Source organism: Triturus cristatus, chromosome 8 (genome assembly GCF_964204655.1).
Source record: "Triturus cristatus chromosome 8, aTriCri1.1, whole genome shotgun sequence".
In the NCBI taxonomy this organism is placed as follows: domain Eukaryota; kingdom Metazoa; phylum Chordata; class Amphibia; order Caudata; family Salamandridae; genus Triturus; species Triturus cristatus.
This window is the reverse complement of record NC_140591.1, coordinates 1,442,767,027-1,442,791,128: the sequence shown is the minus strand read 5'-3', so window position 1 is coordinate 1,442,791,128 and position 24,102 is coordinate 1,442,767,027.

Here is a 24,102-nt window from a genome sequence, read left to right as displayed (position 1 = left end):
CAGCAAACACCTCTGAGGACCCAACAGACCAAGGGCCATAGCAGTTATGGCCAGGGGTGTAACACCAGCCCCCGCAGCCCCCACGGTGCAGGGGGCACCCAAGCTCCAGGGGGCCCCCTCAGCACAGCACTCTGTCTGCAGAGCTCCTGACTGAGCTTGGAGGGGCCCCACCACGTACCTTGCAGGGAGGTCCCCTTGAGTTTCGTTACGCCATTGGATTTGGCCATTTGTCAGCAACTCCCAATATAGAATAGGGGGACAAATGGCATATTTTCACTGTCCCTCATTGCGAGGTAAATGCTGGAGTTAATGGACAGTGAAAACTTTAAAATGACTCCTGTGCCATGAGAGAAATCTCTCATGGCGAGGGGGTCCCTATATTTTTTTTTCAAACCAAAATCCTGTCTTGGGATTTTGTTTTTGGAAATTTAAAAACACTATACCATCCATCAAACTTTCAATGCATATACAGAAACCGCCAAGATGGAGGTGACTGGAAATGCTAGAGAGAGCTACTGGGCCAATGGACATCTCCAAATTTGGAGCCCAAAGTATCCTTGTTATGGTGACAGCACTAAATCCACCCCCAAACACTAAATCAGGCCCTGAATTCTATACTTTCCTTCCTTTACCACATCTATATCCACATTTACCTCTATTTACTTCGTCCTGAATCAATTACCATTGTATCTTTTGCCAGAAACCTTGCCAGAAACCTAGAATAAGCTATGGCATCACAATACCAAGTAGTTAAAAACACAAATATCAGCCAATTTATTCTATTCCACACGGCTAAAGCACCTTTCATCTCATTGGCATGCAGTAAATATACGATTTTCTTATTGGACTCCCTTCCTACTCTTTTTATCTTTAGCATTGTTACCAAAACCCAATAGAACCTGCCAAAGCACGTCTTACCCTGTTTATTGTCACCAATTGTCTCTTTGTCAAAAACAGGCCCCCTACAAACTGCTGATACTGGTATTCAAGGCAATAAATCAAGTACCTACAAAGTACCTTTGCACATCCATTGCCTGTTGCACTTCAACACATAACCTAAGAAACAACATCAACATTTTATAACAACACATAAACCCCTATGCAATCAATGTAGATTCCTATCATTTCATTTTCTAGGACCCCTCCACTGAAACTCACTTCCATCAATAAACAAAGTGTACACCTCATTCCAGGACATTACAACAGCCCTAAAGAATCATCTTCTAAGGCCTGAATGAAAATAGTAATCATAAACCCATAAGACAGGCTTCATTCACACATTTACTTTATATATTTTTATTTTTATATATATTAATATATATTTTCATACATATACATATACAAATACATATATTTCTCCCTGTCTGTCATTATACATTTACACAAGTCCTTCCACTCTCTTTGTTCTATGCCCATTTACAGACAGCGATACTGCTCATATGTACTTGATTTATTTTGTATCAGATCAGTGCATCCACATCTGTCTTATGCACCTTCATATATTGTCAGCTGTAGTATTTTTGCTCGACATGCTTTCTAACCAATACAGTAAAATGAATCAATTGCGAAGAATATAACAAATTATCATTAGCTTCATCTATTTTAATATATTTACTGAGCAGAAACTGTTAGCATTCTACATGCTCCTCTAATCTTTGCTATAAATGACATATTGGATTTCAAATTTCTCATCAAGTTAAAATGATCATTGCAGTATGTCCCAGAATGAAGAAAAAAAATCCCTTGATTGATAGACGTGGTGTGAGACAGCTGTCTTTTTGCTACAAAAGATGAATTTAAGTCGTGCTGCCTTCAACTTATCAGCCCTGGAATTGCCTGCGAAGCATCGTAAACACTCATCAGGGATCATTTGCATAAGCTCATCCTCATTCTTATAAGAAGTTCTCATGATGAAATCTGTTGATGAAGGCTACAGAGATGATGTGTGAATGTGCAAAGGTTGTTTTTGCAGGTGAGGTATTCATATGGCATTATAAAATCAGCCCATAATCACTGTTAACAGCTCATCAACTGTTTCCAAAACAGGGTTGGGTTTTCACTTTTTAGCTCTTACTGCAACCATCACATTAACTCAAATACCATATTGTTTCATGCACTTCTTTTTGCAGACTCCAAATGTTGTGCTCTTCTCTGCAGAGCGGTGACATACAGGAAAGAAAAATGACTAATTTGTGCCAACTGTGATCAGAGGAGGTTCACTCGCTTCTTGATTGGAACCCTATCCATATTTATAGTTTGACATTATTTGTTATTCTCTTCTCCCAGGAAATTTATATTCAGTTTATGTTCAGACACACTCTGACTATCAGATACTGTTCATGCGCCTCTGCACTGACGTATCTCACAGCACAGAGGCAGCTGGTACATGTACTGGTACAGCATGGACACCAGTGGGCTACAGTCACTTTTTGGTTGCTAGTGGTGTGTGATTTGCATGTGTGTGATTTGCATTTTGCAGTTCTTTACATCATTTAAAAAATATCGATTTGTGCAGCATTCTCTCATATACTTTTTTGCTCTGTACACCAATGGGGGTGGTTTGAATTCAGCAGTGGCACTGACCTGCTAAAAATGCTGAGCTGTCCCTACTCTATTTAAAGCGATAACGTTGTTAACCATTCTTATTATCTAAAATCCAGATATGGTCACTTTAATATGAGAGCTGATGTGGTTCATCATTCCTGTACATATCTGTAAACTGGGATTGGTATTTTAGCTTGTGATCTTAAATTGCATAGTTTCTCCTAAAGCCCCCACTACATGACATATTCCTATCAAATGAGATTTAACTCAACCTTAAATCTGCAACTTTTACAGGAAAGTGATGCCAACACTAAACACACAGATTAAAGTTCCTGGATCAAATAAACCATTGGTGAAGTTATACTACTTCAGGAAAATTATATATATTCTCTTTGACAAATCATTTACAATAATGTGAGTGAGGCCGTCTCAAATTTCCTCATCAATATCCCCTATAGTAATCAATTTCATACATATATTTGAAACAATGCACAAGTTAGTAGGGATTAACTGCAAAAAAACCCTTACAGTGTAACAATGCAAGATTGTCCCACAGTTACAAATTCCATAGATCATCTCAGTACTCTTTGTTACTATTGTTCACTCCAAGTGAGTATCATAAAAGTCCACATATGGCACATCAACTTGTCTTGTAGTCGCTGGGAAGAAAAGAGGTATACAAGAGCTCAATGTAATTTCCAGCAAATCCTTTGTGGACTATTCATTGGTAAAATGTCACAGTAAACGTGTTTCATTCCCATCGAATTTCTTCAGGGCTGCAAATAAACACATACATATAAAAAATCATCATTTATGACACTACATTAAAATCGTACTCTTTACACCATTAAAATCAATTGTATCATTCATGATACTTGGGAAATTTAGATATTTCCCAAACATCTCTGATGCCTTTTAAAAACACACAGGGGCAACTATTCTTATACGCATCCTGCACAGCAGAGTTTATATTAATTAAACCTATGTTACTATTGGATTGTATAATTTTTCCAAGAAACATCAGTATCCGATGCTTTCAAGTCATGATATGTTATCACTTAGAAAATGTATGACATTTAGAAAATGTATCATTGATAACATCTCTGGTAGCATTACATTCCATTGCACGCAATTGCAGTGCAAATACAGCCTAAAATACACAACACTACATTTCTTCGCCCATAAACTATATATGGTGTTCTCATTTGGACATGATTATAAAGAGAGTAAGTCTATAATATAATATTGCATCTGTAGAGCTATACATCCAAGATACACCAACATTACATCTCTTTCCACTTTCAAACACATCAAATAAAAGATACCTTGGTGCCTTTTGGAATAATTCTCCAAGTGGTTCCTATTCTAACAAATGGATTAGTTGATCCCAATAATTCCATTCCATTGATGATCACATGTAGCACAGTCTCCAAAAAACAAAGGCTGTTAACCAATACAATTGAAGGATTATCTTCTGTTTATTATAAAACTCATTTGTTGTTGTGATGCCTTAATACATTTTTGTAATAGGATTGAATGGGATGAAATCCCTGATAGATAAAATTACATGACCTGGTACATACCCTAAGAGCCACTCGTATGTTGGAAGCATATTTCCATCCTTGCATTCCACAATACAACAGTATCCAATGGATATGCATAATGAGGCTCTGGCAGACTGCAGACTGGAAGGATGCCTCACCTTCAGGATGACTCAGGAAATGTGCTAGAAGAGAGGACTGACAGTGGAAATCACACAACAGCCCAATAAACAAAAATGGGGGGAGTAGAACAGAAATAGAGGCAGGGGGACAAGAAGACATGTAAACAACAACAATAGTTGCCGCAAGAGTGGACTGAGCAAAAACAAGACAAACTCAGTCGCTATGCACTATGTTAAATTGGCGAAATTGGTAGTCTTAATACCCTTCAAACTTGCTGCACCATGAGCCACGGGGATCTCAAGTAATTAGCATCATAAGCTCCTTATTTTCTGGATGGGTCTTTCAAAAGTATTTCATGATGAAAGTCTTCTTGTCACATATTCCTGGCAAGGGGCACTGATACAACCTGCGCTCCTTGAAGGAAGAGTGTCCCACAAACAAACTGAAACCACAAGGGGTGGGAACAGATGTGTACAAGAGATGTAGGAAGTTTATTTGAGCTTCTGTGTATGAATTGGCCTGGCCTGGGGTAGAAGTCTGGAAAGAGGTGGTTTTTATTGAGGATCAAATCTGCCATTTTGGTTTTCTGAAGTACATAGAATTCTAGAATAAATGTACATACTGCCTAGCTGAGACAGAAAATGGTTCATTATTTGATAGAATATAGGTGGATGTGTTTCTTAATGATTCAGTTAGGAAGGTGTCCCAATCACAGTTTGTTTCATGTAATATAAACTGATGCAGCCACTCTTCAGGTAGAAAGGTAACTAGGATAGAAGGAAATAGAAGACTATGGCCCGATTACGATGGCGGTGGGACTGCCACTGTCAGCCCATTGGATCTGACCGCCGCATTAGGATGCAGGCGGTCAGATCTCGTCTGACGGGGGGAAGACCACCATGTCCGACAGGATCAAAGATCCCATCAGTGCGGCAGTCGGACTCCTATTCCCTACAATGGCGCTGTGCCATCTGAGGCACCGCTGTAGAGATTAGGATGTCTCTTTCTGCCGGCCCTTTCATGGCGGCTGACCTGACATTAAAAGGCAGGTGGACAGTGACTTTGGGGGCCCTCCGCTATGGGCCATGGGGTGCACCTATGGTGCCTGCCACATAGTGCAGGGATGTTTAAAATGTGTATATTTTGTATTGTGGCGTGTGCTGCAACCCGCAGCACATGCTGCAATGCAAAGTATACACATTGCGACTGCCGTGAAAGTGGTTGCATTGTAATGTGGGCCGTGGGACTGCCAACTCCTATTTGGGCGGTCCTGCTTCCGCCACGGTGCTGGTCGGACAAATGTCCTTTCGTCATCGTAATTAGGCCTATATGTGAGAACAGTTTTTTGGGGAGTGCTGAAGGAATGAAGAAAGGTGCCTGGTGAGTGTCTTCAAATTCGGGAGCTGTAAAACTGCTCTGAGGATTGGGGAAGATGTTCTATTACTGACCATAAGACAGTTAGGGTCAAGGTCTATAAAAAAGGCACTGCCACAATGGAAATTCTTCTTCTTTAAATGGGGATGCGGCCCACAAAACTGAAAAAAGAGCAATATTATCACGAGAGAGAAAAACAGCTAAACTAGTGGTGAGGGGACTTAGGGTGAACTCAAGGAAAGTAGAAAAGAGCCTTTTCCTCGCCTGAACCCACAGCCTGGTGTCCAAGGAGCCTTCACTGGACATGTGGGATATTTTGGAGCACCAGGAAGGGAATGCAAAACCCTGAAACATGTGAACTGACATTAGAAGAAGCAGTGGGAATGGGATGATTTTGGTGCTTGCTGTAAATACTGAACAGCTTTACAAACCATTCTCTGGAGGTCATTGCATTCTTAAAATGCTAACAATGAATGCACCTCGCAATCCTGGTGAATATTCTGCAGAAGCACAGGTTGCGTGTGGGGGAACTGCTGTGGGTAATGTTCACTTTTTCAGTCTGCTATAACATATAAAAAGATTTTTAAAAAATCGTTTTAAATATCTCCTCTTCCCTTCGTCAAATTTGGTGTAATTACTACAATGATGTCTATTAAACTAAACTGCTTTGAGAAATGTATTGTGTTTATTTATTTTATTTTTTAATGATATTTTGTGGTGGCATGTGCAATTTCTCTGAGGCAGGCGTGCTTGCTTGAGATAAACGCTAACAAGGGCACCCCCAGGATGCCTCACAAAAATCTGCTTTTATTTTCTAGCACTCGATGCCTTAAATTTGTGCGAGCTCAGCCACAGATCACATGAAGACTGACGGCTCAGTCACTCCAGTTATCAATACAATTTCGTATAGGAGGAGTTCTAATTATAGACGTAAACCACAGGACAAATTTATTAGGTAAAAAACATGAGTAAATTAGGTAGCAAAACATACTTGGTCTCAAAATTGGCTTCATTGTCAACAATGAAGCTATAATAAAGAAACTGAAGAAACCACTTTGATTCTTTATGCTAGCAGACGTCACGGAAATGAAGAATGACAACAAAATATACGTACTTGAATATGTTGATATTGACATAGGACCTATTTATTTGACAGAAGACAATCACATCGAGAGTTTAGGTTTCTATTTTTCCAATGCTATTTGCCTGCTTGGATGACCCTGCAAGGGGACGAAGTTCCCAGGCATAGCTGGTGAGGCAGTGAGGCGACCTGTGGTGCTGAACCAATGCAGCGAGTGTGAGTCCGCCTGCACTAGACGTGGAAGGGAGAAGCTTAAAGTACACAACAGGAACCCAGAGTCCTTAAACATCCTTGGTAGAGGAGAAATCAGAACCAACAGAGAGTCCATTGGTACGTGCGGGAGTAGAATGAGGCCTCAATCGAGCTCAGCCAGCCTGAAGGTGATCAGCTCTCGTGAGAGGAGGATGGCAGCATTGAGCCCGGATGGACCACAGTGACAGGCGTGGACTCCTGGTGAGGCTGCAGGAAGCCCACAGATCAGTGCCTGGGGCAGAGTGGGAGTAAAGAAGGAGGCGCTGCACAGACAGGACAAGATTGTGTAGACACAGTTGCTCACTATATCATCCAAATCATGAAGCTCTGTTAAGTTCTACTCAGGGCAAGATGTCGCCATTACAGCCAGATGTCACTGTGGAAAGGATGTTATACATCTTTTATCTTCGTTTTCAGCAGCTCTCGGTGAAATTTGCCTTCCTTTTTGACAGCTCTCTCAAACATGTGCTCTAGCAACATCCCAAGGGCATTCTGTTAAAAAGTAGCATGACTCCAACAAATATTCCAAATGCTGGTTTATTGCCAATAGCACCACCAACAGACAAGCGATGTTGCCCCTCCGTGTTCGCCCATCCAACTGCCACCCCCCGCATTCCCAAGGAACATTGAACATTCATAGCGCGCATCTGTTCCAACATGGAACAGAATGTGCACGAGATTATAACACATTCCTGCTTCAAATGTAAGCCATAGGTGAGCGTTACATTTGAAGCCGCACCCTGCATCATGAGTTTTTACCGCACGTGCTATTCACAGCCACAATGATCAAGGGGAGATGCTGTGCAGTATAAGGTCTACTTGATGAAGCTGCTTGTTTGAAAGTGGGTTACTGGTTGACTGGGATGTGAGCCTTGGTCAAGCAGCAACCACTATCCTAGTCAGGGTAAGGCACAAGCAGCCCCAAATTAACCTGTACACTAACCCATGGGAGATTGGCACACAGCAGTCAGGCTTAACTTAGAAGCAACATGTAAAGTATTTGTGCAACACTTGAAACAGTAGAAAATACCACAGAAAAAGATCCCGCACCAGGTTAGAAAATATATCTGAATCTAATAAATAGAAAAAGACCAAAACAACAAAAATCTAATCAGTAGAACTGGACATTTGAAAGAGGAAAGTAAAAAATAGTGCCTAAAAGTGTAAAGCTCAAACTGCAGCTATCTGGTCATGCTGAACCGGATCTAAGTAAAAAATTCAGGCAGACCAAGATGGAGCGCAGGTCATAAACAGTCCCAGATCAGTCCCAATGAAGTTTTGTGGCAAGAGTCTTGTTTATGTTGTAGTGGGTCACATGTAGCAAGGAGAGGTAGTCAAAGTTGCGCGAGGAGCAGAACAGACATCATGGATGGACAGGCTGGTGTTTTGCATTGGCAGTCCTCTGTGGGCAATGATTTGATTTGATTTAACATCTATATATTGCACAAATGCCAAACGGCATCTAGGCACTTGAGCCGGATGGAAAAAGAAGGTTGCCACGCAATCCAGAACTGAACTTGATGCTTTCTGTGCAAAGAGACAGGCTGCTGGCGGAGGGTCGCCCTTCCAGTCCCATCTAAGATTCCATTGTGTGTGGCTGTCTAGGAGCAATACACAAAGCCCAGCTGTCACCCACTCACATGATCCAGAGACTGGCTGAAGTAGCCAAATGGTTAAGTCGAGAAAATTCCAGTTTCCTAAAAGTTTTTTAAACAACAAATAACCTAGCCATCACTTAGAATGCTGCTTTTTACTTAAGCAGACTCAGGCCATTCTATAATTTAAATGGTCTGTAGTATTTATTTACTTCTCATTCTATCTTTTTTAGATATACAAATCATCAGTTGTACATGTCATACTAAGAGACGGACCTCAAACTCACATTAATAGACATACATTTAAATCAAACGATTACAGAAAAACACATAAATAACAATACAATACATACATTGCATTATGTGAGGGGGATTACACTCACAGTGAATCCAGTCATTATTCAAGAATGAACAGCAGCTGTTATCCTAATTAGTTTATCCGATTGTCATTTTTTCTATGAGAGGCTGCTATCCAAAGGGGACACCCTTACGCCCCATGGGGCAGAATATTGCACCAAACTGCTCCCTACGGGTAAGTGTGACTAAATTTATGTGTTTTCCCTGGTGGTGACTCTTGCCGACGCGTTTCGAGCCCCGTAGCAATTCTTGGGGTTCTCTTCAGGGCTTAGACTGGATAAGATCTGCAATGAAAGGTCCAGAAATATTTATTTATTACTTACAGCTGTCTTGAGATCAGGGCCCACATTTACTAAGCCTGTGTGTTATCCTTGAATAGTGCAAGGCAACGTAAGGGCAACACAGGGTCTTGAATACAATTTACAAAGCCACACAAAAGGCAATTTGCGCTGCCTTGCATGGTTTTGTAAAGAAATATAATGCAAGCAGCTTGTGCTGTGGTATTTTGTATTTTGAACTGATAGGCGTTCCCTGGGTGGCACATGGGCAGTCATGCATTCTACATCATGCTCAGAAAGAGTAAAATGCCTCTTTGGATTGCTTGGTTTGCCTTCCTCCAAGCGGTGGTGCAAGTGAGCAGGTGTTGGCGCTAGACAGAACCCAGTGCACCAGTACACGAAAGCAGAAATGCTCCATATCTTTCTAAATATGGAGCATTCAACTTATCGGTCTCATGCAACAAAGCACAGCAACTTAAGCTTGCTGCCCCGTATTTCAAGAAACATTAATAAATATGCTCCTAGGTTTGCAGATTTTAGCAGGGGGTAGGCTTTAGTGGTTCTGATTTACAATTATTAGGCTTTTGGTGAGGCCAACTCATAAACTCATTTCCATTGTCAGCTGATTATTTTTTCAGAGATTCATGGGAGCCTCTGGCGATATCTGTATGTCAGGATTGTGAGCTGCATAATAGAGTGGCATCCCACAGCAGTCCTAGGAATGTGGTTAAGAGATTGTGGATACCATGGGCCATATGTAGGTAGCATCACATTTACCGATTCATAAATACCGAATTTTACCGATTCGGTATTTATGAATCGGTAAATGTGATGTAGGTATTAATTCGGTAAATTTTACTGAATTTTACAAATTTGGTAATCATGAATCGGTATTTACCGATTCGGTAATGAGGCATACCTTCCCATTGATTCCTATGGGCCTGGAGGCCCATAGGAATTAATGGGAAGCCATTCACCATTACCGATTCGGTAAATACGGATTCGGTAATGGGGGGAGCATATTCAAGGGTGGCAGGGTGTCACATTGACACCCTGTTGCACCCCTGAATCTTGCATGTGTGCACATGTGGCGCACATACATGCCCTAAGGGCATGTATGTCTGCCACATGGCACTCTTAAATCTGCAAAATATTACTTTTTGCAAGGTATTCGTTATTTATCACCAACCTGTATTTGGTGGTAAATAACGAATTCTTAATACTAATTTTCACTCTTTAGAGTGCTCCCTACATATGATTTCAGGATTCGGTATTTACCGAATCGGTATTTTACCGATTCGGTAATTTACAGAATCCTGAAATTAAGCCTCCTACATCTCAAATAGCTAAATGCCGGTCGGTAACGGGATATTTACCGAATTTCGGCCGTTACCGACCGGTATTTAGCTACCTACATGAGGCCCCAAATATCATTTCTGGGATTTGCTCTTGGGTCTGCTTTCTGAGGTGGAATGTTTCAGTTTGAAAGATGTCTGAAGTTTGCTTGGCAGATTGAGCTACATGCTGAAGTCTTGTGATTGGTGGGGGACTGAGAATGATAACTGTGTTATCTTGTTCCAGGTACTTTAGATAGTATGTGGAATGTTGGGTTGGAATGTAAAACATGGACCACTGCACACACCTCAGGAGCTGGGCGACTGTTGCTCTGGCAGTTGCTCCTAGATTCTGATGGGTGAGGTGCCTTTAAAAAATACCTCTTATTTTCACTTACTTCACAAAGAAGCTTTGCGTGGTTATTGCTTCTTTACAATACTTGGCAGTGAGGTTGTGAATTTTCCCCTTAGATTTTGGGAATGTATGATTTTTGTTATGATGTTTAGTAGGAAAGAGACGTGTTTTGTGACAAGTAACAGTGGTTGAGTAATCAGGAGTGTAGGTTGTATGATGTCAGATGACATAGAGTTTTTGCTGATTTCAGAATAGGGCCTTTATTCGTATGCATAAAAGCCACAGTTGGGGTGGAACTCTCCACACAGAAATAGATAGCATTTTGTAGTACATTAGTAGTTCTATTTTAAAACTACTAAACATACTAAAAAATGGAATTTATGAATAGGCACTGTAGTGTTCAGTTTTGGATCCAAACATAGGGTAAGCATCAGAGGACACTAGAGTTAAAGAGCATTAATTGATACAATTTGACCCCAGTAAAGTCTAATTTCCTTGGGACTCCATGAAAAATGTTCACACACCGATATTTTCAATGCACAATAATATTGTGGAGGAAAAGAACACTCAAGAGACGATCATGAGTAGCCAGTAAAGGAACACAGTAGTATTGTATGTGGTATTACTATTACTGTGCAGTATTCCCATTTCTGTAGTGAGCCCTTCAGAATTGTGCCACTAGAATGAGGTATTACATATTTTAATAATTGCTTCTATTTCAGTTGACTTTTTCGACCCTAAATTACATCCAGATTTTTGCCCGCATCCGATAGGCCTGAATGAAAGTTGTTTGACCTCAATTTTTCCCACAAAACTCACTATCCTATTTTAGGTGGTAATTCCTTTAACAATGAATGAGGGTTACTGTCCGACTTGTTATCATCTCTAACTGTTTTATATGATGTGTATCACTTGGGAAAGACAATTCAATTGCAAAAAACTCATATATATGAAATAAATTCTTCTAAATGTCTAGATGCTCACATGGATAATCATAGGGTAAGAAATGTATCCCGCTATACACAGATGCAAAGATTTTCATAGACCTTAGTGATGATTGCAGCCTGTATTGCAGTTTTAAACTGTATTTAATAAGTGATAACTTCAGTTTAGGAGCAGCTTAAGAAATACTTTTCCCACTCATTTCAATTCCAATTAAAAATCCAATTTAATTGTAGAGTCAGATTTTAAATTACTATTTTTAAAATGCCACTTGTAGAAAGCTACAGAATTAAGGTTTGGACATATTCAATCAGATACGTTTGGCGACTTTTACATGAAACAAAAGCAATCACCTTAGCTGATAATTAGTCAGTCAACACTATTTTTTGAAAAATATCAAGTATTTTAATTTTCTTGAACTTATTATTAATTTAATAAACCTTTAGTTTTTTCAAACTTATAACTATACATATTCATTGGACAATATTCCCAAATTGTTGTCAATACTTGAAGCCCACATGCATACACAAAAACCTCAATTTGTAATCAAATTATAAACATTTGAAGCATTACATTAAAAAAAATCGTACATCAAACATTTAACCAACTTTGAAATGCTGGACTTTCCTTATTATAATTAACTTATGAAAAGCACTCCTAATGTGTTCACCTCCTAGAGGTTGAAACAACACCGTACATTAGTCCAAATAGGCCTCCAATGTTCCTTTGAGGACTGCCTAAATTTAGTTGTTGATTTTCATTAACTCCCTAGGTCAACACATTTCAAAAATCCCTTTATTTTGGTTTAGCCTCAGGACCATGACTGGTTTTAGGGCCAAAACTGGTTTCAAACTACAAACAATAAAGAAACATTTTTGTAAAGAACATTTTAAACATGGACTGCTTCATCATTCCTCTGATTTGCAAAAACCTATTTTTATCTGTTTGCCTCAATTTGAGGAACTTTTATATCCACTGTAGCTTTAAGCTTTTATCTTATGTTCAAAGTGAGTCGTAGGCTTATTTGTGAATTTAGTATCCTTAATTATTGTCAACTATTGTCTTTTTCATAAGTAGAAAAAAGAGACAACAAGGAAACACCATCCTTAGCCTTACTTTCTATGGAAATCAGTTTTATAGTTGACTTACTTAAGTCTAAGCCTTAATGTGCTACATTGTTCTATTTAAATCTTGCAACATAGTTGCCTCTCAGGATATATGCCAACCGTTGTGAACACTGTTCTTTAGTGGCTTTGCGTTTCAGTAGTAAAAAGTATTTAAAAAATGTATGCTTCCTTCTTCATATACCGTATAGAAAATAAAATTATAGGAGAGTGTTTTGGTCTTATTATTTACATTCTCTGTCTTGCATTGCTTTTGTTTGTAGGCGAGGCGTGGAATTGAATCCAAACTTTATTCGCTTTTATTGGTTGCTCTTTACACATTGTTACCATTCTATCTGAATGCCGGAAAGAATCACAATGCCCTTTCTTAGCGGTTATGCAATTTTACCAAACAAAGTAGTTTGAACTTTGCTAAAAATGCCTGCAACATAAAGTCCGCCTTGCATTTCTATTTACTATTTTCTATTTCCGTAGAGTTTATCGTCTGTTTGTAATCGCCATTTCCTCAATGATTATCTTTTGCAGTAGTGATGTATGACTTCTGATTCATTTGTTTTAAAAATGCATTTCAAATGCCGATTTTGGTTAGACCAGAGTAATCGAATGGCCCATTTTGTCAACAGCATGCTGGTCATTGTAGTATTCTTTAGAATGGAGTCCGCCTTGCATTTGTACATACTATTACTTTGTGTCAAAGAGTTTATTGTCTGTTCGCCATCATTATTTTGTATTTGATTCTCCTTTATTGCAATAATTTAAGACTCATTATTCATTTGTTTGACTGCGTTTTAAGTGCCAATTTTGGTTAAACCTTGGTAATCAAATGTCCCATACAGTATTATTCTTAGTATGGAATTATGTTTCATAGTGAATCAAATAATGTTTTGCTTCCAATTGATTAATTTTACTACTTGCAGTGTGCCAATTTTTGATTAAACCTGGATGAACATGTATCCAGTTTCAACTGGTTCACACTAGTCAATTTAGTGCTCTTGGTGTGCCATTTGTTCAAAGTAATATCTGATGAAAATATGTTTCCAAAGACTTTAGTTCTAAGAATTGCATTTGGAATCTATGTTTTGTATGTCATTTCATTGAAGCCTTTCACAATATTGGGCAGTTTTCTATGTGTCCTATAATCATGATGTTCATTAATTTCGGTTTTACAGTTGGTGTAGTTCAGACATTTTATTGAGTCCTCTCACTGTAGTATTAAAACAGAATATTAAATATGCCTCTTTTTGCGAAGGGCTGCCTCCAAGTCTCTACCTCTCAAGTTGGGCTGAATTCTCATTAGAACTGACCATTTAAAATCTTTTTCTGTATGTCCCATTAGTGAGAAGTGATTTACTAGTGCCGAAGCTAGCTTGGTTTGAACTCTAGATTTACGCTGGACAATCCTTTGCCTTATCATCTGGTCTAGTTTTGCAGATGTATAATTTCATGCAAGGACATATAATGCCATATACCACATTTTGTTTCGACAATTTGAATAAGTAATATGCCTCCATTTGATATTCTCCATCTCAAAGTCTGTGCCCTCTATTGTTTGGCTACATGCTACACATGTTCCATATTTGTGATGTCCTTCCAACAGAGTCATGTTCTAATGTTGTCTCAGATTGCTTTTTACTCTGAAGGAGTGCAAGCCACTGATAAGCCCATAGGTGGTGGTCCTACCTCCATCGTAATCATGTTCACCACCCGCCATATTACAATGGCGGGCGGATGGTTGGCAGTCGAAAGACCGACCACCATGCATCCGATGGGCTCCTTAAGCCCGCCGGTGCATCAGAGGAGCCACAATCCCAAAAAGGGTGGCGATGCCTACCAGGCACCACAGTAGGGTTTATGATGTCCCTCCCCACCGGCTGTTTCATGGCGGTTTACCCACCATGAAAATGCTGGCAGAGAGGGACTTTGGGGTAGTGGGTCCCCCTTCCCCTCAGTTTTGTATTTTGGTGCCCCCCTACACATCACTGCACCATGTGGCAGGCACCACATGGTGCAGGGATATGTAGGATGTCCATGTTTTGTATTGCGATGTGTGCTGCAGCCCGCAGCAACCACCGCAATACAAAAGATTGACATTGTGACTGAGGTGGTGGCAGTCCCATCCTAATTGGGCTGGCGGGACTGCCGACTTGCAGTTGGGCAGTCCCATACATCCAATGGCCATCCTAATGAGGCCCTAAGGCCCTAATTACAATGCTGGTCAGACAAGCATCCGACCAGCATCGTATGGGAATGGAAACCGACCAACAAATAGTCGACAGTTCCATCTCATGAATTTGGATGCGACCACCCTTGAGGTGGATGTAAACATCCATTTATCTATTGCATCTCCAGCAGCAGCAGTAAAAGGGCTGCTGCACAACCCACATTAGAAACATTTATGTTTTCAAAAATCTCTGCACCATGTCACTTTCCACCTCCCTTTTTACGGCGAGCGGACAGCCTTGAAAGGGCAGGCGGAAAGCAACACCATAATTCCAACGGAGGAGTTGAGGCTGGCTCCACTGTAATTTTGGGATTACAATTCCATCTGCTGCTTCGATGGGCTCTTTGATGACCGAAGCAGAGCATAATTCCCCTGCATGTTTCCCTCCGGGCAGCCAGTATCTTAATACGGCAGTCGGACAAAAACCTATGATGTCTTGCGGATAGCTTCTGACGAGCTGTCGCATGGCTTTCCGTCTGACATCATAACGGCCTAAGTGTTTTCCAATGCTCGCATTCTTCTTTAATGCAAGCAGTGAGCTTTCAAGTCCGCATTTTGAGTTTGAAATCAAATGCCAATTTTTCATGATGATTTTCCTAAAATTATTTGGTTGGGGACAATATGTGGAAAATCAGACTAGCCTGTCCAGAGTTTTTCTCCTTTTCATTTCCAGGAGGCGCACTCTTGGCGTATACCATGCTCACTTGAGTGAATGTTTTAGGAGCTTATGAGGATAGCTTTTTTTCAAAATATGTTCTTGGAGAATGGCAGCATTCTGGAAGTAATTCTCCTTTAAGCTTACGAGGGTGGAAGTTTTTAAAATGTAAAGCATTATTTTTATCTGTTGGCTTCTGGTAAAGTTTTGAAATTAACTGGCTGTCCACGGCTTTGACTTGTGCATCGAAAAATATTATGATTTTTTAATGTTTAGTAATATGGAATTTGATATCTCGTATGCTGTTGTTCAACCAGATATGGAATTGGTCAAGAGTTTTTCATCTCCAATCCATGTACACCAGATTTAATCTTTGAGCCTGAGCCACTTTTTTACTTTGTTCTGAAAAGGATTATTATTGTATACAAATTTTTCTTCAAACAATGCCATATACAATGCTGCCCATTTCCGGCGCAAAAGAACAACCCATGGCCGTCCATTTTATCTGAAAAAAGAAGTCTTCTTTAAATTTCAAATAATTCCTTTTCAGTGTCAAACTTGCCAACTTCAGAATGAATTGTGTGGTAGTTCTCTGTGGCCTGGATCTTTCCTCCACACAAAACTCTGTGGGCTCTAGTCATCATCTTGGAGGATTTGTGTGTACAAAGAGACCACATCAAATGTGACTAGCCACTGTGTTCTGGAGTCAAATTGATGTGTTTCAATGTGATGAAATCCATTGGATGGCTCAGCCATGATAGTACCTTATTGTTGTATTGGTTTAAAAAAAATATCCACATATTGTAAAATTGGTCACACCCTGATGATAGATTATCTTGGGGGGTTGTTTTCATCTTTGTGTATTTTCTGTAGGAAGTACATTACTGGGATTTTTGGGTTCAAAACCCCAAAAACTCAAATTATTTTGGACCAATATAGCCATTATCAAATGCCTCTTGTAAGATTTTAGAAATTTCTTCCTGTGTGGTCTTGGTCGGGTCCATTGGTATTTTACGTTAGACCTCTTTGTCAAGAATTTGTCTTTGCCCTTCCTTAATATAATTTTTTTTCGACCATGCAAATACTGCGCCACCTTCATCTGCCTGTTTGATGACAGTTTTATAATCATTTTTTAGATCTTGCAAGGCTTTTTGTTGTTTTTTTAATATTATTTTGACAGAAGTCTCTTTTGTTCTCAAGTTGACTCATGGCAGAAGATACTACTTGTTCAAATGTTAACACTTTTGGGATGGTGTTTTGTGGTGAGCAGAAATTAGCTTTGGTCCATAGACCTGATGGTTCTTCTACTTGATTATGATCCAGTTTGAAGAAAGAAGGCTTTTAGTGAATTTTCCTTAAGAATTCTAAAGCCTCAGTTTTTTGGCATACAAACCAGTATGTATTAAAGGAACAAATCCTCAAATTCATTTATCTCTTTTTCAATCTTTACAAGTAGTGTTTTTGCTTCCAAAATAGTTTGATTATTTAACGGCTTGTTCAAATGCCAAAATCTCATCAAGTTGTTTTTGACATAATCTTTGTGCTGTTTCTATTGACTGTACCATTCATTCACGCCTACATTTAGTTCCTATGCAGCTGAATCCTTTTTGATTTTCCGGGTCCTCCACAAATATAACTGGCATAAGGAAGGGCATTGCGATTCTTTCTTTCATGCATTTAGATAGAATTGTAGCAATGTGTCAAGAGCACCCAATACAAATCAATTGAAGTTTGGATTGAGTGTTGCACCTTACCTACAAACAAAAGCAATGCAACACAGAAAATGCAAATAATAAGACCAAAATACTCCCCTAATATTTTCTTTTCATTTTTTTATTTATAGATATATTTTTGTTGATTTCCATATTTTTTAAACAACATAAATGTATAAAAATAAAAAGGTACACTGCAGTGAATGTCAGGGCAATTGTTGCATCCTAGACATTGCTACATGCTGGCTACCATTTAACAGGATAGTGTGCAAGGAATTTGCTACTTGTGTGAGATTCTGTCTCTGCAAAATCATACCCATCTCTCCACAGATGAAGGGCAGAAGTGAGTGAGGCATGACCACGTGCACATTTACAGTACTTGCTAATGGTACATGTCAAATATGCCACAAAAGACCATCAGGGACTTCCGAGACACCCTATATGGTGCCAATAAAAAGTCAAGTTACTATATGAGAGTGAAGGAGGCACCCGTCTCTCGCAGGAAAAACTTTCAGTCTACTGGAAACGAAAAATCGAAAGAGGGTGATAGCTGAAGAGAAACATGGAGGTATAGGCTCTCAAATGGAGGAGAGGCTGAACATTTAGGTTTCTCCAGTGGGAATTGATGTTTGCAGATTCAAAAATCCGCCAAAAGGATGAGCATGAACTCTGCTTATAAAGATAATTGTCCATATGGCTATAAAGCATTCAAAACATTAACTCCATATAGAACAAGTAGGAGCAATAACATAAGGCTGGGTAGGTCCCGTACCATGCCAATAGGTGACTAACAATATGCTCAAAGCATGCTCAATGGGTAGTATAGAGGGAGAACGTCTGGTAGCGAATCGTATCAGCAATGCGTCATAGAGGTACTGTTGAAGCAAAGTTATAATATTTTATTTTCTATATGGTGTACGAAGAAGGAAGTATAAACTTTGTTTACACTTTTCTCTAGTGAAACATGAAGCCACAAAAGAATGGCATTCAAAACTGTCCGCTTATAACCAAAGAGGCAACTATGTTGCAAGATTTAAATAGAACATTGCGGCCCATTACGGTTTAGATTAAAGTAAGTAAACTATAAAGCTGAATGTGCATAGAGAGTAAACACAAGAAATGGAAGTGGTATAAGATGGTGTTTCCTTTCTCTCTCTTTTTTCTACTTACAAAAAAGATGACAGCTGCCAATACAATTTGACAATTAAGGATAAAGAATTTAAGAATAAACCTATGACTCACTTTGAAAATACTTTTTTTAAGAGAACATTAGAGCAAAATAATGAATATAGAACAGAAGCAGCTCTATATGGTTTCTATCCAGCCGGATAGTGAGATTAAAACAAGCTTATTAGTAGGTATCAAAACAAACAAACAATATACAGTGGGATACAATCCTGTATCCAATAGCTTAAAAGTGAAACAAGTAGTGACAAAATGTCAAAATACAAAAAAAATAAAAAAATCAGGCGAAAAAAAGGAGTGCTTGTTATACAATAAGGAAAATGAAACAAGCGTGATAACTAACACAGCCATTACACATGGCATATAAATAGTTTGTGTGCACTGTGTTTCAGCGGTCGACGACGTTTCGATCCCATTTACATAATTACTGGGATCATCATCAGGACAAAAATGCTGTTTGCCTGAACAACATATGAATTTACACAACGCAATGGAGTAGGCTTCGAGGGCTGGGGTCGCACTGACTGATGAGGTGCGGTCTCAGCATACCTGGGGAAGGTGACCGTGTCTAATTAAGGGTGCACGAAGAACAGGGATAGTACGGTTGGGACACGGGTTCACGAATTGACCGGGTACGGGTGGCTCTTGACCTTGTAAAAGTAATTTGGTCATATGATGCTGATGGTGCGGGGTCCGTGGGCGGGAAGCAGTTGCAAAGGAGCACAGTGGCTCACTTTTTGGGCGAATACTGGCGATGGCAATTTACCTCAAGTTTCTGTTTTGGATACGGGGCCGGGTTGCTGGGGGTCCTGAGGCGGTGGAATACCGTCTACAGCATGCTCAATGGCTCAATGCATCGAGCCATTGAGCTTGCTGTAGGCGGCCTGTTGTTAGGGTTCAGACACACATGTCTGTGCCTACGCAAGGAGCAAGATGAGAAGATGGTTGGGCTTTTACTTAGCATAAAAAAACAGCCAATAAGCATCTGGGCCATTGATATGATCCAGAACTGTATGTTACAGACATACAGAGCTGTTAGGAAGCCCTTGATAGCCATGGCCAAGAATTAAGATTTGGTTTTACCAGGTTCTTCCACTGTGCACTTATCATGCATCACTTGATAATAGAAACTCTAATGAATACAAGTTCAGGGTTAATAAAAACTAGAGGTGTGCAAAATATGCGTACTTTGCTTTCACATAATTACATGAAATTTTGGTGGTATAATGGCTTAGTAAGGAATTAAGAGTATGAAGTGTAATGTGAAATTACACAAATTATGCCGGCCTAATTTAAATGCTGTCCAGGCCTAATAAAAAATATGCATTTTTGGATTAGTCCAAGAATCTGAGATTAGGCATTGGGTGTTATTGGAATCATTCAGAAATCTCCATTACTCATTATGTAAAACAAATCTGAAGTTTTTGAGAGGTGCGTTGTTCAACACAGGCTTACAACAAGAAGCCAAAATAAAATAATTGTACCCTACAAGTGTGACTAGGCCTATGGTTCAGGGCAGGAATGACCCAGGAATGCGGCCATGAGCAGAGCAGGGAAAAAGCACGGGATTTATTTGAGATGTGGGTAACTGTGATATTTGGGTCCAGTGTTGGCCTGCATCTAGGAAAAACAATGGGTTAGAATGGTACCCAAATGATTGCTAGTGGAGTGGTAGACTATTGGCAAGCATTCTTCCCATCACTTTTTATGAGCTTGCTACACATAGGGAAAGATGCCAGCCCAAGTCATATCTGAAACTACACACCCATGGGTCTTGGATGGTGTGGCTTGTGTGGAAACAACACATTTACTTACCCAAAAGGCCCTGAAAATCTTAAGCTTTAGTTTAAGAAAGAGAAGTCCTTCATAAGTCTGTATTGGAGTATTCTAAAATGTTGAGGTCAATAAGAACAGTACCTCATATGTGTATGTGGGTCTATCACAGTAGACAGGAACCTGCCAAAACTGTGACTGTGTGAAGGTATTGCACTGTCAATGTGGTCTATGCATGTTCAACATTTTGGGCTAGTTCTGTACAATAGCCACCCCACACATATGGGGTACAACTTTCATTAGGAAAAGTGTAGAAACATTGGATGGGGGCATTTTGGGATCTACTAATCTTCTTGTGTTATTTTGACATTTGTATCCAACCTTTGACATTTATAGTGCATTGTGGGTAATCAAATTTGATGAGATTCATATAAGCCACACCACATCACCATGGCTTTCCCTGGGTTTCTACTTTCAAGAAATGTCTGTGATTGGTAGGTTTCTATGGGTACTGGCTGGAGACGAGCTCAAATACTACAGACAACCCATATGGAAGCAGCCCTGTCCAAAAATTCCATGGTTTTTAGTTTCTGGATCACAGTTCATACCTCCTGAAAAATCACACGTCTAACTCCTCCTCACTCTGGATGAGGCACATGCCTTGGCGAGGGTGACGTCCTGTGTGAGGCATACTGAAGAGAATGACCATGTTTTCAGAAAAAAATACTGAAAATCTGAGAAATTTTATGTTCAATGTGTTGTGCCAGCTATGCCAAAATGAAGGAGGTCAGAAACTCAGCAATGGAAACCTTAGCATGTGTCAATGGTAAAATACATGATTTTTTTTTTTAACATTTGCAAAAATATTTTATATTCACACATTTTTTTAAGACAAGAGGGAAACCAAGCAAATTGATGCTGCGAGTCGTGATTTGCAAACAAGTGCATAGGTTTCAAGTGGAAGATGAAAGCAATGTTCCCAATAGAATCAGAAGGAAGACAAATAATTACCCTTACAGCATGGCGGCACGCTGCTACAACACAACGTTTGTTAGTGAATGGAAGCTTCATCCACAAACAGAATGTCTGCATAGTTCCAGAGAGCCCTTCCTGAATACCGACTGCTCTGCTGTACTGAAAGGACGTTCCTCGAACACTTCCCAATATTCACGGCTGACATGATGTATACTCCCTGCCCAACAGGACCGAAAATACGCAGTTGACATTGTTTTGTATCCCACAAGTCAAATAATGTAGGATTCCACCAACTGCAAAACACAAAACTGGAAAAACACCACATACTGTTTTGACAACTACACCTCTACAATAGTGCTTTATGGAGAGAGTGCTTATGCTCAAAGAGCTAAACGAAAAAATTGCATAAGTTCTAGCCGTCTGGCATTAGGATTCCCAAGTTTGTTCCACTCCACAGTTCTGCGGATGCACAAGCCCACACATTCCCCATTTCATGGGCTGCCAGTTACATCACCAACAGTCACAAGCTTACAACTGCGTTTGTCAGTAAATAATTTTTTACCACTTGTTGGCATTCTTTCAAAAATGCGTTGAAGGTTTTTGCTCATTTCACAATGTTGTCAGGATGCTTCCGTAAAGAGTAGCATTATGATCCTAATCGACAACAGAGAAATTCTTCAGAACCGTTGCTTTTGACGAAATTAATGTTTCACAAAACAAAAATCTCTGAAAAGTAGTTTGCAAAAAGGCGCAGGAACTCGGAGATCCTGTCTGTGGTCTCGTTTTATGTGTGCTTGTCTGAGTTGCAAAAACAAACTGGATAACTCAAGTAGTGACCACCATAGGTTGTAAACACCAGCGAGGAAAGCATGATGCTTAAACATATTCTTGTTTGGATATAAAACTACCAATATCATTGGATGGACCGCCCGCGGCATCTGCTCGCACCATGATGAGGTCACTCTGGGATACCTAGTCAAGGGCATACTTCTTTTTCTACTGGGCGGCTAAGCACTGCTCTGTGCTGAAGTTGGCCCAGTTCTGCTCATTGGATGGCCTGCAGAAAAGAAGGACTGGGCGGTTTGTGTTCATTGGAAGTTGTGTGCAAGAACCACCTCGGAAGGGCTTAGTAGAGCCCTCAGGGGCATTCTATGGGAAGCCCGGGATGTCTCTTCGGGAAAAGATGCAAACGAGCTGATACCAGAGACATGTCCATCATGAAGTTGATGAAGATGGTCTTGTCTGTAGGACGAATGACGAAGCAGTCCACTTTGTTGGGACATGGGGCACACATATATACTGGGGGCATCACAAACCTATACAAGTACCATTGGCCCAGCAGAAATCCACTCTCAAAAAACATCTGGATGAGGACGCTAACAATATAAGGGAGCATTAAAGTGCCTTGAAGCTTTATTTTTGTCTGAGGCGTCTCTTCAGTATCCTTTGACTGGAGCCCTCCCAGCGCTTGTTTCTTCTCCTTTTCTTTTCTCCTAGACAGGTACACGACATGGCAGAGGTACAACAGTGTTGGTGTGCTTACAGACAGAAAATGTAGCACCCAGTAGCGAACATGAGAGATGTGAAAGTCTTAACTGTAGCACACATTGATGCAACCAGGCTGCAGAGTGTTAGACAGAAAGTCTGACTGCTCATCCCCCCAAACAGACTCGCCAGCCAATCCCAGGATCAAGATATGGAAAATGAAGAGTACCGTCAGCCAGATTTTGCCAATAAACATTGAGTGCTCTTGGACTTCGTCCAGAAGACTTTTCAAAAGGTCCCAATTACCCAGTGTACATAAAGCTTGAGCAGGCAAAGAGGGTCAGTTTTCATCTCAATTGGTTTCAGACAGAATAGCACGGAACTCAAAAAGGTAAAATATATGATTGTTTTATATCCATAAAGACCATTGGTCATTGGTTTGACCAAAAGACAAGTACCCTAAACAAGTATTTCACTTTTGGTTGCTTCCTGAATTTTCCAAATGCAGTGCACCTCTTTTTTATGTTATGTTAGGTTATATTGATTTGTTTAGCACACTAATCACCAAAGAGAGTATCCAGGCACTTGGGCAAGTGTGGAGGTGTGTGGTTCCTAAGTTGTTTATATGAAGAGCGAGGCCCTCATGTGTTTATTATGATCAGGCACCCTGAAGCCATGGAGAACATATCCATGGGCCTGATTACAATCTTAGTGGACATGGTTACTCCATCACAAATGTGGCAGATATCCCATCCGCCTTACTACAATTCCATTATTTCCGATGGAACTTGTAATACAACAGATGGGATTTCCGTCACTTTTGTGACAGGGTATATAATTCACCAAGATCTTAATCAGGCCCTATGTCTGGTATGCCCACACTCAAAAGACACAGAAGAACAAAATCTGACAAAAGTAATGTTCAATGAGTTCTAAAAGCCAGCCAATCACAGCACAGAAGGTCTGGCTTGCACCAAGATTCCTTAGTTTGTACAGATTTAGAAAATATATAGATATATACTTTACATTAAGTCCAACGTTTGATATCCATCTGCAAATAGGCACAGCACCAGGAGCAACTGTAATCCCACATTATGAATGCAGAGCACACACTAGAGATGTGTGCTTATATTTCATAATTAATTGTGCAGCGTACTTTCTCTAGCGAAGAACCTATATTTTGTATTAATGGCCTC